The sequence below is a fragment of the Zosterops lateralis genome (assembly GCF_965231275.1).
Source record: "Zosterops lateralis genome assembly, chromosome: 10".
Classification (NCBI taxonomy): domain Eukaryota; kingdom Metazoa; phylum Chordata; class Aves; order Passeriformes; family Zosteropidae; genus Zosterops; species Zosterops lateralis.
Genome location: NC_139770.1, coordinates 25,195,805 through 25,221,079, shown reverse-complemented (window position 1 = coordinate 25,221,079; position 25,275 = coordinate 25,195,805). Strand labels below are relative to the sequence as shown.

General features: G+C 45.0%; 1 protein-coding gene across 3 annotated transcripts in view; it reads left to right on the top strand.

Annotated features, from left to right (window-relative positions):
- Positions 1 to 2,574: 2,574 nt before the first annotated feature.
- The window catches only part of PIK3CB (phosphatidylinositol-4,5-bisphosphate 3-kinase catalytic subunit beta), an 88,847-nt gene continuing 66,146 nt past the window's right edge, over positions 2,575 to 25,275 (top strand). Inside the window, exons 1-2 of one of the 3 annotated variants that reach the window (XM_083869000.1) lie at positions 2,575 to 2,639; positions 21,200 to 21,365. The gene's annotated coding sequence lies outside the window, so the exon portion shown is untranslated. Of the gene's footprint in view, positions 2,640 to 21,199; positions 21,366 to 22,508; positions 22,572 to 25,275 lie in introns of those variants that run through there. The other 2 variants (XM_083869001.1, XM_083869003.1) reach the window with 2 other exon arrangements.

Genomic DNA, 25,275 nt, shown 5'->3' with positions numbered 1-25,275 from the left:
AGGAACTATCTCAGGAACACTCAGTGAGGAATTGGAGCCAGCAGTGCCTTGCTGCTCATCAGTCTCTAAAATTTGACACATTAGCTCCCTTGACATAGATGGTCATACCAGAATGTCCAAAGGAAGTAGAGTCCTTTCAAAGCTGGGTTTAACCTACACAGGCCATAAAATCTACTGATAAAGTGACGGCAAAAGTCAGTTGTGGAAAACTATGCCACCAAATCTGTCAATTCTGATGCAAATATAAACTCAAATGCACCAACAGTCACTGAGAGTTACTGGTGCAAAACACTTCCTAAGATCCTGACTATTTTTCCTAGTTGCTCCTTCTTAGCTGCTCAGATTTTCATCACATCTGCTATTGATTCATACAGGTGTTAGGATGGGTGCCTGGATAGATGCCTCAATTTAGATTATTAAACTACTACTTCTAGTTATAGAAGTAAGTACTGTACCTTCTATTTTGAAAAAAAAAAAATAACTGAACATACCCTTTTTCCTTGAGGAAGGCAGTTGCTAAGAAGTCACAAGTACATTGGGAAAAGAAGCCAACCTCTGTGTTTTAGCCTAGATAAGTTCACTCATCCCACATGTCCAGTGGGAAAGAAGCTGGCAGTGGTGGGAAGGCAGGAGTGATGCAGAGAGCATGAGTGGGCAAGGGAAGGGGGTGTCTTCCCGTGGTGTGGGTTTATGCCAGGTAAAATTGTGTCTGAACTCTGATTCTCCAGTCAGAGACTCCAGGTGGAACCTGTGTGTACAGAGTGCCCCAAGCACCCCTCCACATGTGAGGGTGATGTTGCAACATGCTGATGCTTGTCCAAGGAGAGGGGAACCAGCGTCCTGCAAGAAATGGTGAGGAACTGCTGCTGCTTAGGTTTTGTTCTGTGGTGGGGGGCAGGGACAGCTCTGCTCATTCCAGGCAACAGAGGCAGAGAAGAGATCTGGCACTGAGGATCCCCAAAGCACACCATGTGCACAGAGAGGAGCCTGGAAAAGGAAATTCCAGGTGGAGGGTGCTTCCAGTTCCTTTGTTCTGTGACTGGTTTTTTTGCTCTGCTCAGAATCTTATTTGTGACTAGCACAGTAGCTGTAGGAGAGGGTCTGAGTTGCTATTGTTCATTGCAAGCTACTGCCCAAACCATGCACTAAAAGAATGTCAGGCTTCAAAAACATAATGTTGCCATGCTTTTAATTCTCATTAAACCTTTCTTGCAAGTACTAAAATTTACAAGAGATCATTAACTCAAGTTCCTCTGCTGCTGAACACCACTCTTGCTACTTATGGCAGACAATAAAACAGGAATACGAGGTTCAGCTTGCCCTGTGGGATGTTCCAGGCCTCCTACTAGGGCATTTTTTGGATTCAGGCTTTTCTTAGAGACTGTGCTTGATTTTGGTTCAGCAGTTGAGGCCACTCCTTCTGTGGGGTCTGCTCACTGTCCTTTTTTTAGCTTTCTAGTTGCCTCACATCTGCTGGCAGATGCCCTGGCCTTCCCATCAAATCCAAGCTGCAGCCTGCAGGAGCAGAGCTTTGTGCTGACACATTGCCAGATGTGATGACTGGATTTGCGTGTCTGTCACCACTACACCTGAAGTTACAGGTTTTGATTTATCAGAATGCCATCTCCCAGGCAGTGGCCTAAACCCTGGGGAAGGCTGGCACAAGGTGCTGCTGAAGTGCTGAGGCGAGTGAAGGCCTTTTCTTGGCTGGAGGTCAGCCAAAGCCACACGGACATCTGTGTGGGCTGTGGGCAGCTGGTTTCTGCTGTGCATTAGTGCTGGGCTGGCTCGGGCAGGGCAGAGTATCCCCTGGTGTGGCAGGGCGTGCCTGTGGGATGCCCTGTGTCAGCCCGAGGGGCCAGCAGAGCTTTCCACAGGAGTTTCTGTGGTAGGTGGAGGCCTGTGGCGTGTGTGATGTTTGTGAGGAAGGCAGGCCCCGTGGGTGGCTGGCCTGCTGAAGGCCATGCTGGGAGCTGCTTGGGAGGAGGAGGTGAGGCATGGCAAGGCAGCAGTGCCCGCCCTGGGTGTGCTGTGTCAGACCCCCGCCCTGCATCTCCCACCTCACCCGGGCCTTTCCAGGCAGCTCCTCTGAGGGGATGGAGGCTGGCATGAAACAAACCAGCAGCTTTTAATGCAGTGATCACCTCTCCTCAGAGAAGGAGACAAAGGAACAACTGGGTAACATTTGGAATGACTCGGTATTTCACTACCAAGTGCAAAGTCACGCCTGAAAAGATTATGCTTGTAAACTGAGAAGGCTGTTGGTCTGCCCGGGGTAAAGGTACAGCGTGGTGCTGGGGCACTGCCAAGCTGTGGTTGCAGGATGGCAGGTTGTGTGTGGCAGTGGTGGTGGTAGTGGCAGGCTGTGTGGGGCAGCGGTGGTGGCAGTGGCCGCCGGACAGCCGTGCCCCGGGAAGTGCCAATGGCCGGGGAGAAGAGGAGCTGTCCCGGGCGGCAGCGGGAGAGGAGCGGGCCCCGCTGTCCGGGCCTGCCAGAACCAACCGGCTGCCGCTGTCCCTGCGCCTGGCTTGGGGCCGGGCCGAGGCAGAGGAGGAGGAAGAGGCGGCGGCCGGCCCGGGGCGGGGCGGGCCGGGGCCGGGGACGCCCTGTCGGTGCGAGGCTGCGGGAGGCACGGCCGGGTAGGACCGCGGCTCGCGTTATTGCTTTTGCTTCTTTTCTGACCTCCCCCGACTCCTTCCCAGGAGCAGGAGCCCCGGCTGAGCCTCTGCCCGGGCCGGAGCGGGCCGAGCTGTCCCCGCTGAGCGCTCCCGGCTCTGCCTCTCTGCCCGCTGCCCAGCCCTGCCGCGGGCCCGGCCGAGGGTCCGGCGCCGCCGGAGCTCTGCCGGGCATCCCTGGCTGCGGGGCAGACCCAGCCCTTCTCGCTTCTGCTCACTGACCGCTCCTGGCCGGCTCCTGGCGCGGAGACTCGGGCGCGTTCCCTCCCTCTCGGTGCTGGCGCTTTTCGAGCTGTGAAAAACTCCCCAGTCCCACTGCAGTGGCAGCTTCCCAATCCTAGGTGAATCCCCACTCCCTAGGGTGCTTCTGGCGTCTTTCCCTTTTCGGAGGGGAGGAGGTGAGAGGAGGGGTTAGGATTGAATAAAATCAGATGCTGCTGCATCAAAAAGAAACCAGGAAGAAAAAAGAAGCAGAAGAAAGAAAAGAAAATCACACCCACCAAGGAGATATTACTACAGTGGCTAATTTACCAGAAAGCAAAGGGAACAGGGCCTCCAGTTGGGAAACTTGAAAACCTCAGCGAGGTCTGGCGGCTGCTGGGAGTGGGGAAGTGTGGCTGGCAGCGTGTCTGAGGCTGACACCTCCTGCCCGCCAGCATGTGTCAGACCGTTTAGGGTGTTAATGGCAAGAATTCACCAATTAAACAACATTCCATCTCTTTTTTTCTGAAATGTTTTCCACGTGTGCTGTCCTAAAGGGTAACCTCAAATTTTTTTAACGATGTAAGGCATTCATGTTGTCTGTCTTCCTCAGCAAGGTGCTTTCCTTAGCTGTGATTCATCACCCTGTTTTTCTATTCCAGTTAAGCCGCTCATTTAGAGCACTGAGACAATCAGTGTCTCATCCTATGAGCTGGGCTCAGATTATCAGTGAGTTTGTCCTTCAGAGTGGGGTCTTGGTAGACCGAAGGTGTTTTCAGTCTCAGGCTATTGTGCTTTACTGGCAATTATAACACGAAGGAGGTCAGCGATCTGGTAAAGCTGGAGCAGACTGGGAGGGGTCTGATAAGAGTGGAGCCTTAATTGCAAATGCTTGTGTGCTCTTGGGTTGCTTCTCGGAGACTTCACGTCCCGCCAGAGATCTCAGACACCTGCCGAGGTACTGAGTTTTGCTGTTAGGGTTGTCCACTGCCCTCGGATCAGAGTCTATATTAAAGGCTTACATGCAGTGTTCCAGTAAGAGTTTTTGTACATTAAACATGAGGATCAGTGAGTTAATCTTTGACGTTGTCAGAGCATTCCCAGGGAGCTCAGTCCCTTTTGGCAATGAGTGGCCAGATACCGGAGCCGAGATGCTTGAGGAGAGGAAGAATTCCCTTGCAATTCCCAAGCATGGAAGGAGTCTGGCAGTGGTGGGCTATGGCTGCTGTTCTTGGAGTTTCCAGTGTCCTGCTCATTCCACTTTTATGAGTCGCAGCTTCATGAGTGCCCAGAAATCGTGAGGAACAGACATGATCACCAAATATATTATTTTGCAGAAAAAATTAAAGCGAAGCACATCACTTTTGTCAACATTTGCAGTAGACTTTCTAAAATCATGAATACTTTTTGATTGACAGCTTTGACTTAGCTGCAGCCTGGCTTCCCTGGCTGGGCTGCATCTCCCCAGTGGTGTCATCACCTCCCCTGTAAATGGTCTCACACCTCATGTGAGATGTGCTCTGGCAACTGAACCACAGCTCCTGTGAGGCACCACTTCAAAAACAAGTTTTTGTTGAAAACAAAAACATAGTAGGCCTTGGTGTTTTTAGAAATTGAATACTAGACAGAGTGGGGGTCTTTAATGGAAAGCTTTTTTTTTTTCTTTTTTTTTCCTTCCCAGGAGAAAGACACAGTTTTCAATAAAAAAACATCAAGAAGGGAGTTTTTGGACTAGCCCTGGGCAGCAGTTCCTAAGATCCAGTATTAATGGAGGGATGAGGAATGAATGCAGTCTATTTTGTCCATTTCTTGCCCTGACATGAGTGAAACACTGACTGCCATGTTGTTGTGGTGGGGCACTCTCTTCCCTAACAGTAGGTGGAAATGTAAATCTTTCTGCTTTGCCCCAAAAGTCTGCTTGGTGCAGGTGGATATTGCAGTCCTTTCACGCCTTGGTTGATTTGGTGCTGTTTGCATACCAGCTGCTCAGTTCCTAGGCTAACAGAACAGTGAGCAGCCAGGTTTATTTCTCATACTTTTGAGGCATATATCAGAGTTTTTTGGCTGTGGAAGTTCTGCAGGGATGCTATGTGCTGCACCAAGTGCTGTTTACAAGGAAAAATGCTGGGAGCGGGTTCTAAACTTGATAACCATGGGTGTCCTGCTCTAAACAGTGGATTTTATTTCTTCTTTGTGTAGTGTTTCTCTAACTTGGCAATGAATTTTAGCCAAATATTTCTGGCTTGTCCTTCAGGAATCACGTTAAAGTCTGTCAAAGTGTGGCTGAGAACCTTCCTCTGCGACATCTGGGTATGAGCAGTACTGGAAACAGGATCCTGGCAGAAATAAACCTTGTCTCTGAACCATTGTGGTTTTTCTAATGAGATCAGTTTGCCACCTGCACCTCTCTGGGATTTGACTTTATTTTAGAGATTTTGTAAGCATATGAACAACCTTCTGACCTTCCTCCCTTCCATCTTTTGCTTTATTCTCCATTTCCTTCTCTTCCTCTCCATCCTCTCTCACGGTGCAGCATCCTTGCAGACATTCCTTATTGCTGGTTTGAGGTGAACATTGTTTCACAGCTACTTCAGACAAGGAGGAAAGAGCTTGCATATGAGACAAAGCCCTCAGGGTTTAACAGCACCCCCTGAACAGCACCATCAGTCAAGCTTTGGTAGCACCCTGGTTCTCATCACTGACTCCTGAGCGTTTTTGGTGGTCAGCAGAGCTCAGCTGTGGAACCCTGAGTACACTGATTGGATCTGCTTCTCCAGGTCATGAGCAGAGTGGACTTCATTGAAGAGTTGTGAGGCCAAAATTCCCCACTGAGTCTGTCACCCAGGAACTCACAGGGTGATGCTGGACTGTTAGATTTCTCATTACTTTTCATGGAAGTTGCTCAGATATAAGGAATTCATGTTGAAGGCCTGAATATTTAGGATTATACTTTGTGTTTATTGTCAACAGTCAAAACAACATTGGCACTGAAACTTCCGTGGGAAGGTTATGAACTGTTAATTATTTTCAGTCTCCTTGGCATAACGTGAAGGATTATTAACATAACCAGTCTTACAGGTGATGATAAATTCAACAAGCATTACTTCTATTTTTTCAAGAGGTTCCTTTTCATTATTATTAATCTTTCACATAGATGCCTTATTCCAGCTGACAAAAATTCCCTTTAGAGCTGACCTAAACCTTGTAATTCACCAGGAAGTTAAGATATTTATTTAAAATATTTTCCCCTCTTAATATAGCAACCATGGTTTTCCTTTTATCTTGTAGAAGACAAAACATCATGACATTATCTCAGTTCTGCAGTTACTTAATGTTAAATTCTGTGTTTTACCAATCCATTTGGAGGAAGAACATGTCTGTTAAATCTTTTGTCTTCTCCTTCAATTAAGCACTTCACTAATAGGCCAGGAGGAAAATTGTTTTCAGTTATTCCTATATATTTACCTTCAATATTGAGTGTAGCACCCTGAATCACAGAGGTCAGACTGAGGGTGGCTGTGAGGCTGCTGAAGGGCACATTGGATCAGGTTGTGCTTCTGATCTACCTGCAGCCTGCTGTGTCAGGTTACTCACCGCTCTGACATGGTACTGGCAATGCACATGAAAACATTGAATTGTGAGCAGCCAAGGTTCTGTGCCTCTGATTACATCTGTTCTGGAGAATATGCATTACTTTCTTGCTGGAACATTGCATCCAGGCTGAAATGAAAGCCCAGCTGAGTAATCTCACTGGTTTTACTGCGTTCATTGCATCTGTTCAGGTCATTTCCAAGCATGCCTTCCTTTGCTATGCAGTACAAAACCACATTGACTACAGCAGTGTCCTGTGGGCTCAGTGGCTTTTGGAAATGGAGCAATGGAACATAGATTCATGAGAAAGTAACATAACAATGCAAATACCTGTTATGTGGACTGAAATGTATGTGTGAGAAAAGTTAGCCTTCTAATAGTCTAAATAGAGAAGTTGTGTGTGTGTAGGAAAGAAAAAGATGTCATGCTCCCCCAGTGTTATTCTGATTAATAGTAAGTATATTTATCTTTTCCCCCAGTGAGCAAGTGTTGAGGGTGTACTTGTAGTTAAAGGAAATTAATCTGGGTTTTGTTTTTACCCACTTGGTCTGGCACATCAGATGAGTGAGGGTCACTACCTACGGCTGGAGGTACTCAGGCTGTTTTATACTGACAGAACTGCTCTTCTGGTGAAAATATACCTTTCAATACGTCACCCTGGCAGCTCTTTTATCACTGGCTGACTGAACTTCCCTTAGTCTGAACAAAGCTTTGCTGCTACTACTTGTGTTAGTTGCTTTTCTTCAAGACACAAATATTTTTTAGTTTCTCTGAAATCTTCCCTGTGTCTTTCTTCTGATACAGATGGTTTTGTGGCGCTTGATGTCATCCAATCACAGCATCACAGAATGGTCTGGGATGGAAGGGACCTTACAGAACCTTAGAGATCATCTAGTTCCAACCCCCCAGCCATGGGCAGGGACAGCTTCCACTAGACCAGGTTGTTTAAAGAATAAAATAAAAATGCTGTAATGAAAAATACTGTTTATCCTAAGCTGAATTAAAGCACAGCCCTAGTGCTTAGAGCAGAGTGCACAGCATACCCTACAAGCATCTGTGTCATCTCTACCTGTCCCTAAATATTTTGGCTTCAATTAGACAGACAGAAATGTGTAGCAATGTAAATATTTGCTTATATCCCTCTTTTCTACATGCCTCCACAATTATAATGGTGTAAACAAGTAAATATCAAAAAGGAATGTCTATTTCTTGTCTTGGCTTTTAACTCAAGTAACATTTCAATGGCAAAGAAATGTCTATCCTGACATTCATCTTTTGTGATGTGGTTCAGTGAGTAACAGCGTAAACTGTATTTAAATATAGCAATTACAGAGAACAAAGGGGTGGCTGAGGGAAGCTGGACTTGTCCATGCACATTACAGGGCTCTTTCAGAAGGCAACAGAGTGTCCTGTCAACTTTGGTTCCTAAAATACAGATTCAGATGAGGTTCCTTTGCCCTAAAACTCAGCTCTCAGTGACCGCAGCTTCCTCAGAAGGGCTCAAACCATCCTTGACACTGTAGGGAATTTTCTTAGGAATAACCTGGTGACTTCCTAAATTCCCAGCTCAGTTTTTTTTACTTGCATTCTTCTTTTCAGATTTTTCAGCTGCCTGTTTTACTTACTCTGTTTTTCGTGGGTGAGACAGGCACACGGAAATCCCATTTTTCATGTTCCTCAGCTGCACAGCCAGTGTGTTATAGTTCCACCTGTGCTGGCAGGGATTTCCTGTTTTAGAAGATTAATTAGAGTTGAGCAATTCTGAGTTCCTCTAAAAGAAACGATTTTCCTTTCCTGTGTGGAAGGGAGATTGCAGTCTTCTGAGGCTGTAAACTTGTTTAGACCCACCAATGTAGCAATTGGTACCAGTTGGAGATACTGGCTGGTTTCACTTCTGTTCTGTGACATCAGTGTAAATTGGAATAGCTGCTATTGCTCTCTTTACCTCTTTTAGAGGTGGTTGTTCTTGCAGGAAGAGTTTTTTGTCCAGCCACAAGTTTGTCTCTTGCTCTCTCTTCTCTCTGAATCAAAAGGCACTATCTGTATTTATTATATCTCCAAAAATGATTGCCCTGGTTGACTTCAAAACCTTAATCCCACAAGCAGAAGTGGTTTCTAACATACCTTCTGGTTTGGATGGCCCTAAGGATTCCTGTGCAAACAGTTTTCACTTGTTTTCTGCTTTTTTTCCTCTTTTTTTTTTCCTTTTTTCTTTCCCCCCATTGAGGTGGTCAAATGGCCAGCACTTCTGCCTCACCCATTCAGCTTATCCTGGTCTAGTTCCAAAGCCAGAGGGTGAGGAAATGGCCTTTTTCCTCAGGAACTTTGCTTTGACAGTTCTTCAGTCACATACAACATTAACTTGCTTGTTTCTTGCCTTGCTGTGAAGTGTATTTGAACATCACTTGTTAAGGAGGGCTAGAGTCTGGCTTCATACTCAGTTTGCTTCTTTGGAGGAGGCAAGATGGGAAATTCACAGCTGGCAATTCCCAGATTTCTAGAGTGGCAGACCTTGGGGTGTTGCATCTCTGAATCCAGCACACGCTTACAAGTGAGTGCAGAGTCATGGAGCAGGATGTGCAAAGAGAGGGGGGCAAGGAGAGATAAGAGGAGGAAGAAGAAGAAAGTGGACAGTGTATCATCCAAAATGAATAGGAGAACATGGGGAAACAGGAAGGAGTTCATGAGGGACATTGAGATTTCTGATCTTGTTTCTAATTTAGGGACGAGCTATAAAAACGTATGTATTCATGTATTTCTCATATGACTTGCTTTGAAGGCTACTAAGATTCTCCCTGAATAAAACTCTTTGTTCCTCTCTCTGACCTGTCACACTTAATCTTTTCAAACAGTTAAGATTTAGCAGCAACTGTAAGAAGATACTTGAACTGGTCTCATGATTCCACCCTGGCACCCAGAAGGGACATAGCAGTCAGAGGTTAATGAGAGCTGTGAGAAATGAACAGTTTGGGCTGCGCGTGCCGTAGATGCAGAACCTACTGGAGAAGGCAGGGCAGCAGAATGAGGGGTTGTCCCAACAGATTTTCAACAGACCTCATCAAACCCAGATGTGGCATTGTTGATTTGAGACTGCTGTGGATTCGGGACTAAGAAAGAAACCAATTCTTAATAAATGCTTGGGAAATACTATTCAAGAGATTTAATTTTTCTCCTCCTTCTGTTTTATGTCAAGGTGGAATTTTGGCCACAAACCAGACTTTTATGGGTTTTTTCCACTGTGCACTTCATCTCATGCAGTTTTAAGGAATTAGACTAAAATATGTCAGCTTAGCTAGAGAACATTTTTTTTAATTGGATGTAACAAAAATAATTTAGTAATGATTTCAAAATTCATGCTGACAAAAACTGGAAAAATATTTTGACAAATGACAAGCCTCTGCTAAATACTTTTGCAAAGGTCACACTCAGCCAGTTTGGAGAAAAAACCTGGACAGAAATTGAGCTAAGGTAGTTCTTTAATAAATCTCCCTTTAATATCATTAAGTGGACATTAACAGATAAAGAAAAAAAAGAAAGGAAAAAGATGAATTTGAAACCTTGGAAAATCATACGTAACTAGATGGAAAGACCATTAACAAATGGGATGAATTGGAAAAGAGGAAAATGTACAGAAACTGACATATGCTGGAGGAGACTGGTTTGGAAAAGGTGTTGGTCTCAGCAGGATTTCTCTGTGTGTGAGGTTATGGGTGAGGGTATGTGGGATCAGCCCCTGCAGACCCAGGGTACCAAACACAGTGTGATTTTCTGGGCATTAAAAAGGCAGGTTGGTGACTCAGATGCTCAGTGTCTGTCAGAGCACCTGGATGAGGCAGGCAGAGTCACTCAGAGCTGGTAATAAACCTGCCATGCAGTCGTTCATGGTGGCCTTGTGCCCTCAGCAGCCTTGAATGGGACCCCAATGTGTTTGGGTGCCAGCACTGGTGAAGGCAAAGCCCAGCCCTGGTGTGCAGAGCGGCTGTTTGCTATGGAGTGACACTGCAGTGTCACCTGGAACAGCACATCCCATCGGCCCCAAATGCTGGGGGATAGCCCCTTTTTGGGTAAAGCCAGGGAGGAGCAGTGGTGGGACAGCTGGGGTCTCTGCACAGTGCCACAGGTGCACTGGTTGAGTGTGTTTGAGAGGTAAGAGTTACCTTACCAGGGCTGAGTTAGTCAGTGAGCCCAGAAGGATTTATTTAAAAACTCTTTGGCCCAGACAAGATGTGCAGCATGGGACACGGGTTTGTTCTCTTAAACTACGCTGGAGAAGCACTTGGAGGTACATCTGAGCAGGGTGTGGAAAACCCAGTGTTCCACTCCTGCAGAGCTCCACAGGCTGGAAGGGACAGCCCCTGCAGGAGCAGTTACCGGCTGCAGGGAGAAACACAAAGCTGCTTTTGTTGAGTCTCCCTGCATTATCACTCTAATTCAGCATTTACACAGTGCAACAGCCCCACTTCTATCAGATACTAGTTAGGGTCTGTTCACATTTTCTCATCTTTTGAGGGAGGTTATCACCTGATCTTTAACAACTTGAAATAATCAGTTTTTTAATAGAGTTCATATGGCCAAGCCACTATAGGACTGCAAGACTGTTCCCCCAGCTGTTGTTGTGGGGGAAGGAGAGAAAACAAGAAAACAAAACCATGCTGTTTTCCAAAACGTATTTTATGGATAATTTAGCTGAGCATCATCAATTCTTAGGTTTGGAAATTATTAAGCCACAAAGTGTAATGGCATGTTCTTTGATAGAAAACCTGACATGTTGTAACAGGATCTTGTTTTCTGTATCTGTGTGTATTTCTTTTTAACATACATCTGTGATAATGGTAGTTTAAGATGTGACTAAGATTAAAAGAGGTGAAAGGTGAAGTATGCCTCTCTCTAGTACTTTATTCAGACTTTTTCTCAGAGGAATATTTAGCATGAGTCAAGATTTAAAGGTTAAATAAACAGCTTTAAGTTAAATTATCAAAGAAAAAGACTAATGTTTAATGACAGTGTTTTAAAAGATTTTGGACCTACTATATGAAAAAATTAGCATAGGATGGTTTGGAAATTTGCAGGTGCTATTTCACAAATTGAGAATTTTTTCACTGGGGTATAGAGACTTCTTTTCCTGTATTGTGCCTGCTCCAGGTATTTGCTCTGTTGTTAATTGTGCTTGAGAACAAAGCGGTTGAGAGCTGATACTTGATGCTTTTTTTTTTTTTTTTTTCTGTTTTGAAACACCTGTGTAGTTCTCACTGTAACTGAGTCACACAACTGAAAATTGTAATTGACAAAAGGAATTCTAAATATAGTTTAATGACACGGTAAGGATGTACTTGAAGTTTCAGTGATGTGTTGGTGTCCATTGTGTGGGGGCACTAGAAAGGCTGGAAAGGATTTGTGTGAATGCTCTCCCGTAATGGCCTTACATCACAGCTCTGCTGTAGCAGCTCTCTGCAGTGTGAGGTCTGGATGGATCCCTGCAGCTGACACAGGTTTGCACTGCTCCAAGCTCTGTGAGTGAGCACACAGCAATAAGGATACAGACCTGTGTGCAGTCAGATGTGTAAACATTTCCGTATGCCAGGTGTGTACAGGCTTTCATTACCATTCAGTCTGGGCCTTCCTGCTGGATAGGTGTGCCCCCAATACACCTATCCCAGTTGTATCCCACACCTGGTGGGGTGTGGGATATCTGCAGAGAGGGCTGGGAGACTGCTGCTGCCAGACACTGTATCATAACCACAAGCTTGTGGTGTGTGACAGGCTGAGGTCTGGCATTTCTTGCACGTATTGGGAGCTAGAGAGCCAAACTGCTGTGAAGTTGCAGGAGGTGTGGATTATATACATCTGTACATGTGTGCAATGTGCACACCAGCCAGCCCCCTCAGGAGTGCCCCTCCTGCCTCTGTGTGCCCTGCTTTATCCCACATGCTGCTGCTCTGGAGGCTGTGGCAGGTGCCTGCCTGTTCCCCTGTCCTTGTCCCTCTTCCCCTGTCCCTGTGGACAGAGGTCCAGGCAGGAGGTGGGCAGCACAATTCTGCTTTGCAGGTGGTGGAGGGGAAAAAGGACAGTGCAAATGCATTTCCTTTGTTGTCATCACATTCCTCTCTGAACCATGAATTTATACCTGAGCTTTAGTGCCCTCAGTGCCCTGGCTGAAAAATAAATAACTTTTCCGGTGAACTTTCCAGATCTTGAGAAGTCTAGACACCACTGGTCTTTCTGAGTGTCCACTTAGCCCTACCATTTTTAGAAGTCTGGAAATCAGTAATTTTATTAGTCTTTCATCAGAAAAGGTTATTTCACAGCATAAAGAAGAATTAAGGCTGCAGTGGGTTACCCTTTCTTAGGAAAGCAGCAGTGGCTGGCCAAAGCTTTCTCCAAAGGTGTTTGTAGATGGTTTGGTCTTTCCAATAGTTGTTCTGTGTGGGAACTAAAAGCAGCCAGGAGTAACGTTTGGAAACCCTTCTTCAAAACACTCCTTACTGAGCACTGGCATTCCTGTGATAGCTGTAATGCAGTCATTAACCATCTCCTGAACAATCTTCTGAGCAGGTCACGCTCCTTCTGGCATGGGTTTTGCTTTGTACCTGTCCTGATCAGCCCAGACAAAAAAACAAGCCCATATCTGTTCCTGAGATGTGCACAACAGTTGTCATGTAATTGTGACCTGATTTTGCCATAGTGCGTGTAATTTCAGTTCCCCTGTGCTTTATGGTCTTTGAACAGTCACTGGTGCTGATGCTGGAGTTGTCATTACCATCTATTACTCTTGCTCCTGGGAGCTGTGATATTCCCATTACTTCTCTTGCAGATGTGGGAGATCAGGCACAAAAGGCTGCTGCTGTGAGCAGAGGGCAGAGATGCCTTGGAGGGGGTTGTTAACTGGTATTTCTCCTTTCTATTTATTGCTCAAACAGGAGCATATTTCTTACAAATTGCAGTGACTTAAATCCTTGGATCTTAGTGTTTAGTGCTGCTGGTGTCACGTCCTTAGCTGGGCTGCAAGTTCAATTGCCAGGAAAACAGTTATGGAAAGGAAACAATCCAACTGAATCCACAGCTCTCAGCCCTGTGCAGTTAACAGACTTTAAATGAAATAAATTATACTTGGAAAAAGTTATAGAAAATGCATGAGGTTACCTTCTTACTTAACAGCTCTTCTCAAACTTACTGCCCAGGCATTTTTCAATGGAATTTGGTGTTGTTCCCTGGGAGTTCCATGGTACTTCACTCCAGGTCAGTCTTTCCTACAGAAAACCCTTATGAAAGTACAAATGCCAGTGGAAAATACCAGAAATTTCCTTGAGCAGTTCTCCCTTAGGACTAATGATTCTCAGTTTCATGGAGGTGATTCAAGAGCCCATCTTCATCCTAGTGATGTGATTAACCATGTCCCCTTTGGTCAGTTGGTGCAGAGCTGCCTTTGTCTCTGTTGTGGAGTGTCCCAGACAATAAAGCAGAAGGAATTACTGACATATGTTGTATGTGGGCATGTCTAAAGTGACACTAAATTCCAAGGAGATTTCCTCTATCAGATTGAAAAAAACCTGTGGCTCCCCTTGGAAAAAGATGTGGAAAAACCTATTCTCAAAATTGGGGTGGGGAACACTGTTGGGCAATGCACGATGGGAAGACAAGACTCGTATAAAACATCCTTGGTGGGAGGAGAAAACCCCCACCTTGCTTCCATTGAAATTTGTCATCTGTTCTTAAGAATATCACCAGAAGTGCTTTTCTCCTAAGACATCAGCTTTCCTCACTGCATGGGTGTGAGGCAAATCAGAGGCTTTCAGAGAAGGCCATCTCTGAGCAAGCTAAGTTTTCAAGAGGTTTAAAATCTGCCTTGGAGATGGGGCAAGAGGATGATTCCAGCCAACATTTGGTGGGAAGTACCTCATTAATAATAAGCTTTAGGTGCTGAAGAACTGAGGAAGATGTTTTTCCATTATCACAGGGGGGGAAGCAATACCAGTTAAGGCAAGGCTTGCAGCAGAAACATTTACTGGAAGTGTTTACATGTTACTTAATACCTTGACATGCATTATTCAACTTGGGTAATATCAGCTGGGGTGGAGCAGGGAGGAATGGCTTTGGCAGGAGAATTTGTTTGCTCCCCATGGAATATTTTCCTGGTCGTAGCTACCTTTTTTGGCAATGAGATACATTCCAGGAATAGAAAAAGTGTTCTTAGCCACATTTTTATGAGCTGCTGGAATGTGCTCTCTTGTGAAGGTGACCTAACCTTGTCCAGATGGCTGCTCCTTCTCTGAGCGCTGCCACCCTGTCAGTCTTTCTCCAGAGTGGAACAGAATTGCAACAAAAGCCCCCTGTGAGCCCTCTCCAAGCAGGGGAGCATCACACTGAACGGTGGAGCCATTGAAATGGATGCACTTCTCATTCTGGAAATAAACCCCTCTTTCCCTCACAGGGGGAGGCAGCAAGGGCACTCTCCTGAGCAAGCCACTTAAGCTGCAGTTCTCCTGATGTGCCCAGAGGACTTTCTGAACTGCAGCCAAGTGAGCTGTGTTGAAGAAAAGGCAGGGAGAGTTCTGCTCACATGAGCAGGGCTGCAGTCACAAAGTGAAGGAGACGAGAAGGAGAAATAGATTGGGAAGCATGAAGTTCAGCTGGCATCTCTGCTTCCCTCATCCACACAGACAGTAATTTCATGATTCACCTGGTGGATGATTTTGTTTTGCTGACAAAGCTGTGATAAACAAAGACTTGGCATCATTTGCATAGTTGTTTAATCTAAAGGCATATGAGTCATGTAAATGAAACTTTCGACTTGTTGTGATAGACTGCCAGGGAAAGTGGGTGAAACACACAGTTTTTGATTTGGTTAATCAATACCTGGAAACCTTGTAAAAAGTGATTCAGCACAAAATATGGAGTTTCCAAAATAGTAAGGCAGTCTTAATTTTTAGTTTTGAAAGGAATAATAATATACTGGTAATCTTACACTGCAATAATTTTTAAATTTTTTTTCTGATGGCATCTTGCCAGACTTTGTAATTTTAGCTCTCCTAGACTGAAAATTAGGATGATGCATCTGTAGCTCAAAGAAACTGTCTAAAATATAATTCCTAGAAATAACATGAGTCTTCCTGATTCAGGATGGCTGGATTGTCTAGCAACGAAAGGCTGTCAGAGCAATGCCTCAAAAAATGTACTGGCATTTTAGGAGTATTCCAGGAATCTCTCCTGCATTGCTTGTGCAGTGCCCATTAATAACAATGCTCTGAAATGTGTCAGAGCACTGCTTTTTGCTGCTTTGGCTGGGACGGATGGCTCTGGATTATCAAAAGTTTAGTAGAACTGTGAGATGAAATTATTTCTGTCTGATGCAGCAGGGAACTGAACATTCTTGCTTCTCACCGATTTCAGTGTGTGCTTGTGTCTCTGTCCTGATTTAGTGTAGGACAGTTTTATAGAAGAGTAAACATTGAATTTAGTTGTACATGAACCAGTATTAGACTTGAGACATAGTTAATAAGACATCTGCAAATGCCTTTTGAAAGCCTGTCTGCTATATATATGTATTCTTGGTAGTCCTTTTAAAAATAGAAACTCATCAATAGTATTAAAATTACAATACAGTCACCAGAGGGAAGAAATTAGAATCTGATATTTTAGATAGAGATTCAAAATAATAGTCCATTTGTAGTTTGAATTGGTATTTTTGAGGCATGATGATGCATGTAGCATGTCATTTTTTCTAGTACTTAGACATTTTTTTAAATTTCACAACAACTTTTTTAGTTTGCCCTGCTGTGTAGGTATAGTGGCTATAAGCAATGAAATTATAGTTTTGATCATGTTTTCCATGGGCTAGTGAAATCTTAATGCAGTACCTGTGTCTTACGGTAGCAGCAATAGATGACATTTGCTTTTATCTCTTTCTTTGGTTTGCACGTCACGTAACTCGTGAGATAAAGAAAGATTTGGGTTGGAGTAAGTCTTTCATGGTTTGCAAAGTCACATGGCCAAATTCTAAGCTGATGCCCGCTGTACACTGCAGGTCAGTAAATGTGTCTGACCCAAAGGAGAGCTGCATCAGTGTGCTTGGAGGGATAAAGACTGTTTTCTCTCTTGTGGCAGCTCTGGCAAAACAAATTCTTGCTAACTGTGACTTACACCATTGTGGCTGGACAATGATCTCCTCTAAGAAAACTTGATAAAACATCAGTTGAAAGTCTCCTCAAGGTGAAATTCTGAAAAAATACAGTGTTTTATATCCACAGTCATTAAAAAGTGTGACAGCCTCAATAGTATTCCTGATCATTACTGGTTTTCACAGTTGTCACATCTGCTCTGTTATCAGAATTGCTTTAACAAAAAGCCCAGCTAGAAAATAAATATGCAAAGAGGCTGAGAGAGAGATGGATTTCCTGTAATGAATCTCTTTCTAGTCTTTGCCTCTGGCTGAGAATAGTAATATGCCATTAACCCAAGAGATGTAGAACATGCTGTGCTGGGCTTGGAAGGGTATCAGAAACTCCTCCTGTAAGGATGAGAAGATATTTTATTCCTTTTCCAATTGTTGGTTAGCCTAATCATAGTAAGCATTTCAGCAAAAGGGAACTCCTTGGGAAGACTGATGTTTGATTTTGGTGATTAGCAGATTGCAAAGAGGGGCTGGTAACACAGATGTATTGAGGCAGGTAGAGCAGCTGTTACACTTGCAGTGCTGTCTCACACATTGCAACCTGCTGGACATTGAAGCCTATTTTTAGTAAAAGAATAAATAAGCTGGCTGTGCCCTACTTTTTGTCAAAATGTGTCATGGGATCTTTGTATTTGATTAGAAAAGTCAATAGAAATAACACAAGGGAACTTGGTGCCTCATCTAAAAACTGACATTTCTAACAATCCAGTTATGCTAATAAAATGTTAATATTGGTTATAAGTTCAGGCCCATAATGTAGGCAGAGGAAATGATAGCTGGTGGGAGACTTGTCTGTGTGGGATGTGAGGTTACATGTGGACAGAAATCCTGTTCTAGTAGGCACTGGCCTTTTGGATGAAAGAATTTGTTTTATATTGATGCAACTATTTTTACAAAGTCTGTGTTAGGAAACTGGAAAAATGAGAGACTACGCAGAGTTGTTTGTATGTAAAGGGAGAAGGTAGCAGGACAGTCAGTTGGTGCTTCAGGATGTTGCTGATTCTTGTAAAGGCCTTATTCTTCCTAATTCTGAGTAGGTGTTTTTAATCTTCACTTGCTGATACAAATGGAGCTCCACATACCTCATGGAAAAGCTGTCTTGTAAAGTGAGACCATACCCAGAAACCAAAACAAATGCAGAAAAAGATACATTGGGTATAGTATGGAATTAGTGACAGTAAGTATTTTCAGTCAGTTTGTCTACAGATTAGTGCTATTAAAAATTTGCTGCTTTATTACAGTAGAATTTGCATAAACTGATCAAACTGCCACCATTTCAAAGTGCCTGCCTAGGAGCTCCTGTCCATGGGGTTTCTGTGCTTTGGGAGCAATAGCACCATGTGCTTTCTGGCTGTGGATTTCCATGGTGGGGTGGGGGGTTCAGCTCCCAGCCCTTCCTGGCACAGCTGCTGCCTCAGTGCAGAGGGACTCTGCAGTTCCCCAGCCAGGAGCGAGGTTTGGAGTGTCCCAGGGAAGCAGTTGTGTTTTGTGGGGTCACCAGCACAGCCCATGCTCCAGCAGGAGAGCCTTGGTGGCGTCAGGCCTCCCTCCAGCTCGGACCTGCTGCTGCTCACCAGCTCACACAGCTTGTCTGAGCAGGGGAAAGCAGGAAGAACTGAGCCCACCAGTTAACAGCAGGGCTGTGTCTGCCCTGATGGGTGCATCAGCTGACATGCTGGTGATTCTGGTGTGGCACAGCAGTCTGAGAGGTCAGGGAGGTTGAGGAAGAGGCCCTGTATTTCAAGTGGCTCTGTGTTGTTTAAGTTAGGCTTAAAATCTTAAAATGAGAGGCCTCAGCTACAGAATTCAGTGGGGGAAGCAGAACAGGGAAGTGGCAGGATGGTGCCTGGGTTGCTGCAGCTGGATTTGAGGGGCTGCTGCAGCTGACAGAGGTGTTTGCCTCTCTGATTCCTGAATGTACACTCTAGGTTCTCAGAGAACTTTTCTACTGAATTTTACTCACGTTAAATAACTTGGTTTAGCAAAGCACTGTTAAAAGCTGCTTGTTCTTGCTGCAGGCTTTGCTTCATTAGCCAAACCCAGCACCTTTTCTGTCTGACATTGGTGCTGAACATCACTGGGGCTGTTTACTGCTGCTGCCTCCCCTGCACCGGAGTCAGCGTGAGAGACAAAGGGAGGCTTTTACAGACACCCAGGCTGGAGCACAGGGCTCCTCTGGGGAGTGTCCTGCTCACAGCACTGGGGTGTTGTGGTTCTCTGTGCCATGAGCACTTCTCGATGCACCCTCAGAGGCCCCATGGCAGTGGCCAGCTTGGGTTTCACAGATTGGGCTGTCTAACAACTGCAGAGATGGGGGAGGTCCAGGAGGCCAACTTGTATTTATTAGCTGAGGCTGGGACAGAACCATGCTACCCACATACCTTATCCTCTTTGTCGTATCATTTATATGTGCTGCAGTACTTTAACCTAGGGCATGAAATAATGAATTGAGAATCTCTTAGTGTTTTCCCTTCAGGAGATTAAATATAGACTTTGACAGTTAAACTTGATTCTTGGGATTTTTTTACTAAACATGTGGTTTGAAATAGTCACAACCAGTATTATTCACTTGTTTATTAACACTTCTTAAATTTCTGTGACTAATGATTCCGTCTTCCAAACAGTAACAACCTGTTGCTTTAGGCAACAGGAGACATATTTTTTCTAGTCTAGATGAAGGAGGGCCTTCAAAGGGGAGATGAAAGTTTTGTTAACTATTAGCTATTTTTAAATGTTATAAATTAAACTGGCTTTCCTCTAGTGACTGCTGAAGAGAGTGACATGTTATTTGTCACACACAAGATGTTCTAAAGCCTTTTATTTGGACAGCAGTAGGCAGCAAGCTGACAAAGGGATGACCGTGCTGTGTAAAGTGACCATTATTCTCTCTACTATTACTCACAGTTTTGAATATAACTTTTTTTTTTTTTTTTTAAAGAAAAGAATTACTGATGAGAGATTCTCATGTCATTCTGTATTCACCAGAAAACATTCCTGTGCATTAACTGCCCAAAGCTCATTTGGTTTGTAGATGTTGCCATTGCATCACAGTATCGGACAGTAGCAAGCTGCTTATAAGTGTTTAAATTTTCTAATGAATTCTATCTAAGCATCTCCTGCCCAGTATTTTCCTGTGTTCTGGATCATTGTCTTTTAGATTTAAAAACTTCAATTTTTTTCAAAATGTTTTTTTCTGCTTCAGGCCAAACATCCTTAACATGGCATTTCCACTTGCCTTTTTTTAATGTCTGGGTCTGCTGCCACGGTTCTGTGATGTTTGCAAATAGAGACAACTTAGTTCCTGTCTTCTGATCGCTGCAGTGGCACAGGATTCAAAGAGCGTAAACCCAAAAAACTGAAAATGACACATTTTCAAGCAACCAAGAATGTGCCCTAGGTGTACAGCTGTTTCACATGCAAAGACATGACTCAGATCCAGCCCTTTCAGACAAAACCCTTTCCTTCTACTGAGAACACATGTAACAATAGCCTGGGGGGCAGAATAATAGAACATTTGTTGTGCTGTAAAGGGGGGTGGGAATGGAATCTAAAGATAAGGAAATTGAAAATTAAAATGCTATTTGAAGTTCTGGTGGGGTTTTTTTTTGCATGCCACACAGGATATAAAAATATTTCTTTAAGATATTTCAAGGCAAGTTCCTTATCGATATTGCATATACTGTCTGTAACAACTCATGTGTGACAAGAACATGAATATCATTTAAGCTGATCAACTATAACCTGAAATATGTTAATAACTACCGATTGAGATCTCTTTATTCCCCCTGCTAAATACTGAGATTGTATTTGGAGGCATAAACCAGAAAATAGATAGGAAAATTGAAATCAGGAATTACAACCCTGGAGAAAAACTCAGTGTGATCAGGTTTCAGTGGAGTCTATTCACAGAAATTGTCTATACAAGACAGTTTTAAAGTGCTTGGGGCTTTATATATGATGGACACTTCAAGGTGTCACTATTCAATTGAAAAGATGGCAGTATAGTAAACAGGGCTACAAGCCTCTGGATTGGAGCCCTCTGCTCAGACCAGTAAGTCTCTCACATCATACTTGGCTTATGCTTTGCAAAGACTGCACTGGATCCTGTAGAACAACCACCTAATGTCGCAAGATCCAGAGTAAATAGCTCTCTTTAAAAAAAACGTTATCAAGCCTTTCCAGTCACAAACCCATTTGTCATCAGTGAGGTCAACTACTGAGCCAAGGTTTCAGCATCTAAGCCAAGACTGTCTGGAATATTTAATGTCCAAACCACAAGTATCAGAACGATTTGAACGGCGTATCTGGGACTTTTTACAGTACTGGATTTCATTAATACCTTATTTCTTCAGAAATATATTTCAATTGCAATATAAACTTTAACCAGAAGAAACAAGTGACTCAAGATGCTGAATTAGACTTTGTTATGTAGAACACGATCCATTTGTATGAGCTGCATATTTGCCTGATAAACCGGTTTCATTTGAATTCTACTGGCTTTTTTTTTTTTTTTTTTTTTTTTTTTTTTTTTTTTTTTTTTTTTTTTTTTTTTCCCGCCTGGAAGAGAGGAAGTCAAGTGCAGTTACTACAGTCTGTGGTGTGAAGTAGCAGCATGATGTTCAGGAGCAAATGCCTGTGGTACTGAGCAGACTTAAGGAACTGGTTAAAAGCAGGAAGGGGAGCTGTTAATGGATACACGACAGACAGGCTGTGAAGACAACTGACACACGGTAGGCAAGATTTCTCATTAACTTCTGCCCTTCCATTGAGATTTGCCTAGAGGTAGTATTGCATGATCACCATTCATGCAAAAATCCCATTTGCTGAAGTAATAGGGGAGATCATTGTCCTTCCCAGAGATTTCCAGTTAATCCATGTTGTGGTTGGTTGTGTGGTTTGGAAAAAGCAATAAAGCATTTCCTAGGTATTTTTAAATCCAAATTTAATGGAGTTTTAGTGCCTTGAAAATCAGCAAGGAAAGTTTAGGAAGTAAATCCATCCATCCATTTTCAAAACTGGAATAACTGGAAAAATGAACACACTAAAATAGACAAGCTTAATGATACAGCATGATCATTAGCATAGGGATGTTAAAATATGCATTATATGATCATACTTTTTGTGGACAAGGATGTGCTACGCCTCGCCCTATGCTCATTAAAGGCGGCAGGAATGTTGCTGCTGATTTCAGTGGGTGGGGACGGCCCCGCAGCGTGCAAAAGTTGTTTCATTACTGCTTACATTCTACCTTGCCTTCCTTTGATTGCTTATCTCAAGCCTTAGAAAACCCCTTTTATAGGTATTAGTTTCCATGTAACTATTCCTGACAGCTCAGCACCAAGACTCTTCAAATGAGGATGTATCAGGGAATTCCTTGGCAAGGCAATAAGCTGCTATAAGGAGCTCTTTCCTGCTGTTTTCCAAAAGGCTCTTCGGGAAAGACGCTCTAGGCTGAGCTTTTCCAGCGTGCCCGCAGTCCGGGGCTGCCTGGGGCTGCGGTAGCGGCTCTGCGGGGCGCTGTGAGTGCGAGCCGCGCCCGGGGAGCGCCCGAGCCGGGGGAGAGTGGAACTCGCGTCCGTCCGCGCTCCCAGAGCTCCAGGAGGTCTCGCCACCGGCTCCGCGGCCCGGCCTGCGACGGGGCGGGGGAAAGGCGACCCCCGCCCTCCTCGCCGCCCGCCCGCCCGCAGCCCCGGCCGGAGGCGCGGCCAACTCCGGCATTCCCGGGCTGCGCCGCGCCATTGGCCGCCACCCACGGTTTGATAGCGAAAGCCTGGCCCGGGTTGGCGGCGGCGGCCCGAGGGCGAAGCCATCGCCTTGGTAACCCCAGCGGAGTGCAGCGCCGGTGCCGGCCGAGGGAGCGCTCCCCGCTGGCGCCAGCGCCGCCGCGCTGGCTGGGGCGGCGCGGACACGGCGGTGGCCGCTGCCCGGGCAGGCAGGTGGGTGTGTGGGGCCGGCTGTGCCCGGGCCGCCCTCCGAGCGGGACGGGACGGACCGGCGACACTCGCTCGGTGTCGGTGTGGCTGCGGCGGGGCTCCCCTCGGCCTCCAGCTCGCTGCTGGAGGTGGCTCCACGCCCCGGGCGCCGAGCCGCGCAGGAAGAGGGCACCGCTCCGCTTGCGACACCGCGGTTGCTCAACTGCGCGGGCGGCTCCGCGCCCTCCCCGCGCGGGGGAAGGTTTCGGCGGGACGCGGCCGTTTGGCAGCAGAAAGGGGCCCAGGGCGGCCGGCAGGGCTGGGCTGGGAAGGGCCGGGCTCGGTGCGGCGGGCGGGCGGGCGGGCGCCTTTGTGCGCCAGCGCGCCGGGAACGGTCCCGCAACAAGTGCCCGGCGCCCCGGGTCCGGTGCGGGGCCCCGCCGCTGCTCGGGGCTCGGCGGCGCTCGGGGGAGGCTGGACGGTCCCGGGGTGCGCGGAGCCTGCTCCCCCTGAGCGTTCGCCGGACAAGCTTTGTGCTCTGTCTGGTGGGGTGTTTTTTTGTTTGTTTGTTTGTTTTTTGGTGGTTTTTTTTTTTTTTTCTCCTTTTCCTCAGATGAGAACTGTCGGTGATTTCTCTGTGAATTTTAAGTGGTGTTTCTATTACTCGATACTCCCGGTTGTTTTCAGCTGGGTTTCTGAGCGTTGTTTTCCTTCGGAACCGCAGGAATTTGTATGGCAAAGCAGTATTTGGGAAATGTGTTTGCAGTCAGCTGCTCGCGCGCTGTGCAGGGCGGCGCACAGAGCGATGGCTTTGGCACTGCTGTCATCGTGTGCTCTCCTAACACACAGCCAGACTTCCACAGACGAGGAGCTGCTTCTGTGTAAGGGGGAAATAAATCTTCATTACTCCTAAAGAGTTCCTGAAAGAGAAACGGAAACCTTTTATGCCAGACTCGCTGGTTTGTCTAGCTCCAACACATGTGTGCTTAGGCTCATGCTGGACACTTTCCAAAATCCGGAAAGCTGAGGTTTTACTGAGGTGTAGGGAGTCGGGTTTTTTTGTTTTGATGTTTGTTTTTTCCCCCGAACTTTATGCACTTACAGTCTTGTCTTGTCACTAGATACGCTGACAAGTTTTGTTCGTTAGGAATTGACAAGTGTAGCCATAACTGTAAATATCAGGTACTAAGTCCCTACTGCCATTATTCTGTTGCTGTTGAACTTCATTCAGGCTTAGGAAGTTCCTGAAGTTGTAAACCCCAGCAACATGTAATTTATGTTTTCAGGACCATAGTTCAGGGTTTGAAGTGAGATGAATGCATGAAGGATGTGGGAGAAATTTGATTGGCCTGTGTTTCACAGTATTAGCTAGAGACTCCCACAGCTGTCTGCCTTCAAAGAATAATTAAAAGGGGGAATAAAACTTTAGAGCATGCTTGCTTTTAGGAACATTGCATCTAAAGGAATATTGGCCATCCATATGCTTGGCAAAGGGTTGTGCAGTCTAGTGGAATGCATTAAATTGGCTGGGGAATCAATCACCAGGTCACCTGGAAACTTTGATCTGGAAGCTTCAGTTGAGACTGGTGGTGGTTTCCAGGCTTTGAGAATGTCATGCCAGCAAGCAATGCTTTTCAGGAGAGAGGGGATTCAGGAAAGGATTACTGAACGAAAATTCTTTGGTAGCTGGTTTACTGGCCTTTTTAAAAAGAATATCAGGGATATTGGTAATGTCAAGAATGTTTTGATGTGTATTGCCTTGGAAACATGCTTGAGTGGGGTTTTTAACATTGATTGAATGTTTGGGGGAGTTTGTTTTTTTTTGTGTGTGTAGGGGTTTTTTTTGTTTGTTTTTTCTTTTCTTTAAACAAAGATATCTCCTCCATATGTGGTCTTAAAATATTTTTGTTTTTTGTCTATTTAAGTATCTATTTTTCTTGAGTAAAAATCACTTCCGTTCAACCAGGTTTCACTTCCTTGGTATATCTGATGTCATGAATTCACTGGTTCTCCAATTGTCTGTGGACTTTTGGCAGAACTCCAAATTCTAGTGTAGGAAAGCCTTCTTAAAAAAATTTTAAAAAAATCTTTCTTTGACTTTTGTGATGTAGTGAAGAGAGAACATATCCTGTTCCACTGCTCTGTTCCCTTTAAAGTTTGTTGCATATGTCTGTTACATGCTCTATTTAAACCAAAAATCCAGTAAAAATCCAAACTGTTAGAAGGCTGTATACCCGAGGAGAATGCAGAGGAAGGAATGTTGTTATTTAGAAGTTGTGTGCAAATGCAGGCCGGTGTTTTGGCTGTTCAGCTAGAAAGCTGCTGTTGTGTTTCAGTGACCAGGGCACACAGGTCGAGCAGTTTAAGTGCTTTTTCACATATCTAAAGATACACATTGAAGTGTTGCCCTTGGTTCTTTAAAGGTTGCCATCAGCTAGGTTACCTGAAAATAAATACAGGGCTTGTTGGGCTGTAGAATGTGATGCTGTGTTTATCCAAAGGCCACAGGGCTGCTTTGGTTTAGCTGGACTTTCTGACTTGCCACTCTTGGGAGCAGCAGACCACTAAGATAGGAAGTTTGCCATTTTTCCCAACTGGCAGTTTCTGTGGAAGCAGTCCAAGACAGAAAAATCTGAAATAAGCATCATTTCCACAGATGCATAGAAAAGCTTGCTTGTTTGTTTTGGTGGGGTTTGTTTTTGTTTTTTAGTGAATGTATGTTTTCCTC